This window comes from Ictidomys tridecemlineatus, chromosome 5, assembly GCF_052094955.1.
Source record: "Ictidomys tridecemlineatus isolate mIctTri1 chromosome 5, mIctTri1.hap1, whole genome shotgun sequence".
Classification (NCBI taxonomy): domain Eukaryota; kingdom Metazoa; phylum Chordata; class Mammalia; order Rodentia; family Sciuridae; genus Ictidomys; species Ictidomys tridecemlineatus.
The window spans coordinates 32,960,632-32,970,456 of record NC_135481.1 but is presented as its reverse complement, the minus strand read 5'-3'; the positions used below and the strand labels follow the sequence as shown (position 1 = coordinate 32,970,456).

Here is a 9,825-nt window from a genome sequence, read left to right as displayed (position 1 = left end):
ATGGGATGCATAGAATATGTCCTTTAGAAATTTTCCAGAAAACTGTTTTTTCCCAAGTGAGCCTTTAAGTAGAATTTGGGCAGAAGAGGGTTTGATTTTAAATTTTTGGAGGTGGAGGACACCCCAAAGTAGGAGGTATTGCCCATCAACAACACATGCTATGACCTTCCTTGACTTCCATCGGTGCAGGGACATGTCTGTTCAGCACTCTGTCCCCCATCACTGGTAGCATACCTGGCATACTACACGTTTTAGTCAGCTTTTTTACCGCTAAGATTAAGAGACACTACCAGCACAGTTGTAGAGGAGGAAAAGTTTATTTAGGGGCTCACAGTTTGAGAGGTCTCAATTCATAGACAGCTGGCTCCATTCCTTGGACCTCGAGGTGAGTCAGGACATCACAGTGGGAAAGTGTGGCAGAGGAAAGCAGCTCACATGGTGATGAGGAAGCAGAGAAAGAGAGACTCCACTGTCCAGATACAAAATAGGTGTCCCCATAGCACACTCTCAATGAACCACTTCCTCCAGCCACACCCAACTGCCTCCAGCCATTAGTCAGTAATCCCATCAGTGGGTCAATTCATTGATTTATTTAAGGTTTTCACAACCTAATCATTTCCCCTCTGAACCCCCTCACAGTGTCTCACACATGAGCTTTTGGGGGCTACCACATCTAAACCATAACACAAGAGGTACTCTGTGAACAGTTTCTCAGCAACTGAAAAAAAAAAAATGTCATTAGCACTTTATGAAGAGTTCTGCTGAACCAGAATGGATGCCTCTCACTTGACTCCTCTCTGTGCCTCTCTCCTGGTACATATCCACAGCCAACTTCTCTGAAGAGTTCTTGTGAGAATTAAACATAGTAATACTTGTAAAGACTTAGAACAGGGCATGGCTCATAGTAGTTGCTTAAAAATATACTTATGTTAATAATATTTGTTTTAGGTACTTCTGCTTGGTCGTGGGAAAGGACCAAATAACGTGTACATTTTAAAAAAGAAAACAGAGAGTCTTCAGGGAGTAGATCTACTGAAAACTAGAACTGCTTAGCTCTGCTTTAGTCAACTGGGCACCCAAAGATCTGGACCCATGAAGCACAGCCAGCTGGCAGACTCTCTTCATGGCAGCTCCCCTCATGTTTCTGTTGGCGAAACCAACCTCAGAGGAAGCTGAGTGTGCTAAGGTGTAGGAACCCTGGGAATGCTGGATGGTGCAGTTAAGCCACATTCTTTCAGGAAGGAATCCAAGAAGGTTCCTTGGTGGCCACTTCCTCTGGCGACATGATCACAAGTCCTTGAGCAGGCAGATGAATGGTGTGCCATCCAACAGAAGGCAAGCACAGAAGGCATTAAAAGAGAGGCTGACCTCTGAAACTGAACTTCTTGTTCCCTTTGTATCCAGGAGGAAATATCTGCAGGCTGCAGGATTAAGGATCCTCCAGAGCCTCAAAAACAAGCCTGTAAGTTGAAAGAAGTTGAGAAAATATGGTACACGATAGAGAGGCACTGAAATAAAAAGACTGCAGCTAGATTACCATCACAGCTGCCGATTCTTCCCCTTTACGCATCCCAGCCTCCCAAACCACCAGGAACAGTGAAGTCTGCTGAGGCCAGTCCAGAGGTTCAGTGCAACATGGCTGAAGGACAGTGCTTATCCATCAAAACCAACCAGTCTTTGCCTGGTGCCCAGAGATTGCAAAACTTATATAGATATCTATGCTTTCCAACCTTTTTTTTTTTTTCATTTCCTTTTGCCTTGTGGCTACTCGCTCATTGAATCAATGGCATTTATTACTCCAAGTTAAGGGCAGACTTGGTGTCACAAGTTGTCTGTGGGCTGTGTGTGGATTTTGTTGCACATAGTAGCCTCTTGAGGGGGATAGGCCTGGCTCTGTGAACTCCCTTTCAAGGATTGAACCCGTGATGCAGATGCACCTCTGCCGCTAGCTCTGCCTAAGATCCCACACAGCACCTGAGATGGGTATGACTCACCAAGAGGTTAATCGATCTGCTGACCATGAGACATCATGAAGCAAGACTCCACCCCTGAAACTTTATCCCCCTCTGATATCTTTGCTATAAACATGGGCTCACACTCCCTTTTCAGCATGGAAGCTGGCCCTTAAGGTTGCAGAGCTGTCCCTCTCTTAATCTGAAAAACTTACCTCTGTGTCACGTGGTTTTGGGCCACTTTCTTAGCTCAATGTTGCAGCCAGCTCTTTTAAACCCAGTTCATCTCATTTCCATGGGTCATTGGCGAGAACCTAGCCTAGAACAAAACAGCCACTCCTCACTTTGAGTTTCAAATTCACTTTTTTCTTCTAATCCCTAGAGGACAACAGTTTTGAAAGCCAAGATTTGTTGAAAGAAAAAAGTATTTTCTAAGTCTCAGACTTACTGTTGACATTATCAAGAGTAAAGTCCAGAGATCTGAGCACAGAACTCTGCCCAGGTCCGGGGCTAGATCCCTCACTGAGACTGAGTCATCCAAGTTAGGTTCTTCCAAAGCCATCACGGAGCCAGAAGGGGAGCTTCGAGATGTATACTAGGGTTTGGCACCTGTGAGAGGAAGCAGGAGGAAGCAGGAGGAAGCAGGATTGGGAAGTAGGAGAAACCAACCTTGGAGGGAAGTCTAAGGAAGCCTCAGCAGGGAGCTCTGTGTCAGGGGGGCTTTTTGTCCCTACCTTCCCTTGCTCCTGGCAGCTCTGTGGATGTGACCTAGGGAGTAACATTCTGCAGCCCAGGCAGCCCATGAAAGGACTAGGAATTGGAGGCTGTGGGCTACCATCACTCTGACTGCTGGGGAAATATTCCATTCTCCAGGGGATCTGGAGGGCTTATATTCCAAAGTGTCCTTCCAGTTTGAGGAAGAATTGGAAAATGAAGACGTGAAGGACAAAAGGGGGAACCTGTGTATCCTCAAGTTAAAGAAAGAAGTAAAATAGCTTTAGTTCTTTGGGAATCTAACCCAAAATAAAGCTGACTGAGCATCCCAACTGTCTGGAACACAAGGACTCTTTTTGCAAAGACCTCTGCAGGCCATGCCTTCAAGATGGACTTGCCAAGAGTGACTGTAGTCCTACTCCCAGAAATAGTCCTGGACTGCGTGACATGCTGTCTGTACCAAGTTGCTCAGATTACAGTGGCCAAATGGACATCTTTCTGGCCAGCTCCCCTACTTCTGCATTTCCGTATCCCTCCACAAGCATGGAGATATGACAACTTTCATCTCTGATTGCTATGGAAGAATTTCCCGGTAACTGAAGTAATTTGGACAGCCTATCCCAGCGTGAAGAGAATTACAAAGCCTTTTCGGGCCTTCTCTCCTCAGGACCAGATTCTCTTCTGTTCAGTCCTAATGAGCTCTATGACTCTTGATTTCCAAGCCTAGGGCAGAAATTCTAAGCCCAGCAAAATCTGAGGAATCTCTGATGAATTCCTTCATCCCGATTATTTAGAGTAAAGGAGACATCAATCTCCCCACACAGGGATGGCAGCCTTCACACCACAGACTAAGGAAAAATGATGATGCTAACTCAGACCCTGAGGGGGTTTATTATATGAAAGTGAAGAAAATAAATCTCCACGCTCTATCGTGTCAGGGCCCCTCCGCTTCTTGTTCTCATTTGCCACCCTCTCTGGACACCCCAGTGAAATAGAGCAGGAGGAGAAGACTGTAAAGCCAAGCTGGAGGCAGGCCTTTTCCAGATCCCTCATTGAACTACTGCATACTGAAGCACTCATGAAAGGCTTTCATTTAAACTCTGAGAACTAAGGCCGAGGAAGGCTAGCTCCAAAGAAGTGGAAGAAACAAGTATCAAAAATGACAAATTCCATTTTGTGTGAACATAGCTAATGAAAATCCCCAGCTGATGATCTGCCCAGTGTGTTCAATTTCACTGAGAGCTAAATGCTCTGCCAAGTTCTAGTAACATAAGCGAAGCTCTCCTGGAGTTAAAGTGCTGAGGGAAAAGGGCTAATATCTAAAACTTAAAGTTCTAGGTCTTTAATCATAATCAAAAAGTATGTGGTGATATCCCCATTTACTATTTCAGAAAAAATAGAGGAAGGAAAAGTTAACCCAGGTTTGGCTAATTCTACAATTGTTTTCACTCTACAGTGTTATTTTAAATAATATTTGATCTACAAAACTTGAACACTAGCCAATAACTTGAACTCTCATATATATTCAGAAGACTGGACTATGTCCTCCAATAAAAGAGAGAAAAAAAAAAGCACAGACCTTGAGAAGATTCTGAAGGCTTTGTAGGAATTGGAAATGTTTTAAATAATTGTTAATTACTCAGACCCACACAGAAGAGCAGTGAGACCAACTGAAACTGGGTTGAAAATTGGGGATGTCCACACAGGCTTTGTATCCGTTCTCAACCCTGGTTTCAGGCTCGACTTTAGCAGTAATTTCCATGAAGGATGAGAGTCTGGGAACAAATAAAACATTGAGTACAACGTCTCTCAACTCAGAGCCATGGCTAAGGCTGGAGTAGCAACTCATGTGATGGTTAGAGACAAAAAAAAAAAAAAAATGAAGAAGATGAGAAGACTGAGCTAAAGCTTCTAGTCATCCTGATGCCCAAACTGCTCTCAGACTCAAGAGCCTGAGGGCAATCCACTGAAGGGAATCAGCAATAGTCACCAAAGTCTCCATATAACAATGCATTTACATTCAATGCTCACTCTACTTCAGTTTTCTCAAGTTGTTCATGACATGGTGAAAATTACTCACCTTATTTCAGGTTACCCATGGGAATTGGATCTGCATGTTTAAATTGCAAAAAGCAGTGGAAAAATATATGTGTTTCCATATATTTATATTATGTATTCCAATAAGAATTTAAATAAATAGTTAATATTAACAAGCTGGAGCATGGGAGCAGCCATAGTTTTCTGCTTCCTTTACCTTCTTCTGTCCTCAGAGTCCTTGGCCTTGAAAACCTGTGTCTGGGGGATTGGCTATATATAATAAAGAGCAGAGGTAATCAGCATTGCATGTAAGACTCAAAATGTCTTTTAAAATGGCAGATTTTACAGGGCTTCTATTGGTGTATTTTCCTATATTCCCTCCAACAGAAAGCTGGGGAAGTCCGGTATCTACTTGATGCATCAGCAGGTGGAGCTGGAGAGCTAACTGTGCCACTGGGTTGGGGGACAACTCAAAAAGTGCCTGGAGCACTGGACAGATAGCATTTTGGATGAGACAAAAAGTCAGACCTGATGTATTCTCACAGGTCCTGTGGATGTTTTTAAGGAAAATTCAATGTGAAATACATTATCTATTTCATTCTTCTGTTCATCCATTCATTCAACAATATCTGTTGGATGCCCGCATGTGCCTGGCACTGCGGTGAATACTGGAAGTGCAAACAGAATATTAGTTGACATGGTTTTACCCTCATTAAACACATGCCAAAGAGTTTGCTCAACTGGGTGTTTAAGCATGGTCATGTACTTTAGCATTAGAGAGGCCTTTGACAAGTCACATCTTGACTCTGTTACATAGGAACTATGTAACCTTAAATCTTAGGCAATTGATTCAATACATCATGTAAAAGCAAGAATAGGAAGTCTCCGCCCTCCTAACATTACCTATGTCCAGGCACCCCCATAGATTTCAATTGAATTAGTTTGCGTAAGCACCAGATCATCAGTAATTTTAAAAGCCATCAGGTACTTCTGTTAAGAAACCAGTGAGAACTACTCCTCTGTTCCTTTGAGTTGGTGGGAAACTGCCTTGAATAATGCATATGAACAACTCGTCCTTAGTAAACCTTCAATACTTAGCTTTGATTTCCAGGTTGTAACAAGTGCTGTGTAATCACAGAGGACCAGGTATCTGGGATAAGACTGTTAATCTGAAAATGGTCAGTGAGCAAGAGAGAGCTGAAGATAAGTCTGAAGATTTTGTTTCTTAAAAGAATAAACAGCTATAACTTGATCACAATGCAATAATCATCTGCACTGATTTTAATGGTAAACTCACTTGGCTATTTTTTAAAATATCTTATGCTGGTGCTTCTTTTTCTTTTTGTCTTTCCATTTTTAGTACAAACCACTCAGAGCTTTATGGAGTTTAATACTATCAAGTGCTAATAAGGAAAAGAATAAAGAATTTGTTCAGCCAAGGCCTTTCATTTTCCAAATGAGAAAAAGGATGTCCTAACAAGTGGTTTTCCCAAGCTCAAATATCCAATACATTCACAGTTTTGTTTTGTTTGGTCTCAGCATGAACCTATATAACAATTTGACTGTGTACAACTTTACATAATAGATGGGTTTCCTACTGGTTGTATGTAAACAGTTTTTGTAAAGCAAACCATATATTCAATGTTCTAAAAGAATTTCCTAGATAAAGGATACAACTATGAATCCCTTTGGTTAAAAGAAAAAGCTTTTGAAGATGGAGACAGCAGTGGCCTAGTTTTTCAATCTCAACAAATCTTAGCATAGGAGCAAACAAAATGTAGCAAAACCGGACACATCAACAACATTTAAAATGCAATGTATCAAGTTATCTCTATGGAACTCAAATGCAAATAAGGAGGGACAAATCACACTCATAATACCAAACATGCATGGTGTCAGCTCCTTTGTGGGAGAAAGTACAAGAAATGCACAGGGAATCTGACTGATATGAGAACTAGAGACTCCAAAAGGGATGAGAGGTATTTGCTTAAATATAATAGAACAATTTGAGAACAGTAGTTAAAACTTTTTTAAAAGTTAACTCATGCCAACAGTGGGAGAATACAAGGGTCACGGTAAGCTCTGAGTCACATGAACTCTCAAAACTAATCAGCCTGATTCTTCCAGCACAAGGCTCAAGAAATAGAATCTGAAACGACATAGTGAAGCAAGTGATGGAATAAAATCTGAGCAGGATAAGGAAAATAGAGACAGAGGGAGTAAAAAGAGTGTCTACAGATGTAGAACAGAGCCAGGAAATCTTAGAAAACAAGCACATTATTTTTTAACATGACAAGAAAAACAATAGAAGGGGGAGCTCTGCAAATTGAAAAAGAGCTGGAGTGAACAAGACCTCCTCCTAAAAGTTCAGGAAAAATTAATTTCATGCAATAACAAGAAAAGAAATGTGAAGATGTCAAATCCTACACAAAGTTATTGACACAATAAATGAGAAATAAGGGTCAGAACAACATTCCTTCAAAAGAGCATGCTGGGAAGACATGCTCATGGATCAGATCAAAACTGTAACCTTGTAAAATCTAAAAGACGTTGTGGAAATCATGCAGATGTAAAGAACAACATCAATCAGAATTAGGAAAAAAACTCAGAAATGAAGTAGTCACATTCAGGAAAAAAATTAGATACCAAAGGGGAAATAAATCTCAAAACTGAATATTAAACTAGAAGGAGACAAAAGCAATAAACAAAACAGATGACAATTTAAGAGACATAGGAAGAGAAAACTTTTTATTTTTAATTAAAAAAGAAATGAAGAAAGATAAAAGAATTTGTGACCAACTTACAATTTTGAAGATACTCAAAGGAAATTTAACATAGCAATCGTGGAAATCTCTTAAAGAAAAAATCCAAAGAAAGGGAACAGAATCAATACTAAAAATAATAATTCATGACAACAGTCCTGGAATTTAGAGACTTGAGATGACACAGTGAAAGAGTAAATGACATACTTAAGAATATTCATCCAGGTCTGGGGTTGTGGCTCCGCAGTGGGGTGCTCACTTAGCATGTTTGAGGTCCTGGGTTTTGATCCTCAGCACCACATAAAAATAAATAAAATAAAGGTATTGTGTCCAGCTACAACTAAAAAATAAATATTAAAAAAAGAATACTCATCCAGAATGATCAACACAATGATATGTCTAGTACAATTGACTAACTTTAAAGAAGAGGTATCTAGATACCCTCAGGTAAGGGGAAGAAAGATAATTATCAACTTGTCAACAATAATAGTTTATGGTAGAAGAAAATGGAGGAACATATTTAAGATATTCAAAGGAAAAAGGGGGAGCCAATGGTTTCATATACAGCAAAGTTGCTCTTCAAGGGGCTGGGGAGGTGGCTCAAGCGGTAGCGCGCTCGCCTAGCATGCGTGCGGCCCGGGTTCGATCCTCAGCAGCACCACATACCAACAAAGATGTTGTGTCCGCCGAGAACTAAGAAAAAATAAATAAATGTTAAAATTCTCTCTCTCTCTCTCTGTCCCCCTCTCTCTCTCACTCTCTCTTTAAAAAAAAAAAAAAAAAAGTTGCTCTTCAAGTATAAAGACCATGGACAAGTTGTTATCAACATGAAAGAACTCAGGGATGATTGTTCCACTAGAAAATAGGTTCATACATGAAAATATCTTAAGAAACATCCATCCAAGGACTAGTGGTGAGTATTAAACATACATGTAGACCTATAGAACCAAGACCAAAAGGAAGCCTAAAAGAGAAAAACAGTACATTAATGACTATATGCTTAGACAATGCAGGTAGACTATAGATTTTAATAAGAATAGAGAGAAAAGGGAAGAGCATATGCAAAAATGTTTAACTCTTCTCAGTAATTTGGTGGTGACAATATCTGTATTGTTATGTTTAGGTTATTATACAGGTAATATGAGACACATAAATGAGCAATTATGAAATATCAGACACTTTAATTCTATTTTTTTTTTTTTTGTGTGTGTGTGTGTGTGTGTGTTCTTGAGATCCAGAATCCTTGGTATAAAAGAAATGAGATAAAGAGTTAATATAGAAAAACTTTAATTTAAAATAAAAACTATAGCTCTGAATTTGAATGAGAAATATCATATGAACCCTTGAGTTATTTTATTAAGAGGGATGTGTGTGTGTGTGTGTGTGTGTGTGTGTGAGAGAGAGAGAGAGAGAGAGAGAGAGAGAGAGAGAGAGAGAGAGAGACGTGGACAGACAGAAAGTGACCAACCAGTAACAATGAGCATCTCTAGCAACTCAGATACTTAGACTGTGGTCTTGGAATGCTTTCCACTTGAAAAAATTAAAGAAGCATTTTGGAGAAACAGAATAAGTCTGGAATATCTTTTTATACCAAGTGATGAAGAAGCTAACAAAGACAATAAAGATCATGTTGAGATGCACAAAAGTCACTTTGAAGAGGCTCCCAGAGGCTGAAGATGAGACAGTCTGAGCTTCAAAAACAGGATAATAATTGCAATTTATTGGAACTCATAAAATATAAGTATATTAATTCATAATAACTTTCTAATCCAATTGGTTATTTTTGGAGGAAAAGAGAGAACCAATTAATTGTCTTAAAATTTGATAAATAACTGAAAAGAATCAAGCATGGTTCTTATCTATCTTATAGAAATTGGGTGCTTCTAGGTATCCAAACAGTAAATGATAGAAATCCTCTCTTTGAAGCCAGTGCAGCGGCACACACCTGTAATCCCAGCAATTTGGGAGGCTGAGTCAGGAGGATCACAAGTTTGAGGCCAACCTGAGCAACTGAGTTCCTGTTTGAAAAACAAAAATAGAAAAGATTGGGAATGTAGCTCAGTGGTAAAGCACCCCTGGGATCAATCCCTAGTACTACAAAAAAGAAATCATCTCTTTGCAAAATATTCTAACTAATAAACAAAGAAGAAATTATAATATTAGAAAGCCACCATTTTGCAGCCCCCAGGAATTACTCCAGATAGGTAATGAGCATGCACATTTGCTCACATCATACAAAGCAGGCATGGTGTGCTTTTCTGTGAAAGAACACACCACCTACAGTCTGCTGAAGGGATCGAACTGAGTCTGATAAAATCTCCACAGCTAGTTGCCACTTTACAAAAGTATGGTAAACATGG

General features: G+C 40.0%; 1 long non-coding RNA gene across 1 annotated transcript; it reads right to left on the bottom strand.

The window, feature by feature from the left end:
* Positions 1-298: 298 nt before the first annotated feature.
* Positions 299-7,335, bottom strand: LOC144377747 (uncharacterized). Its single transcript, XR_013438790.1, has 2 exons — positions 2,401-7,335; positions 299-2,271 (listed from the first exon to the last, which is right to left on the bottom strand). It is a non-coding gene; the product is annotated as an uncharacterized LOC144377747 (long non-coding RNA).
* Between the last annotated feature and the right edge of the window lie 2,490 nt (positions 7,336-9,825).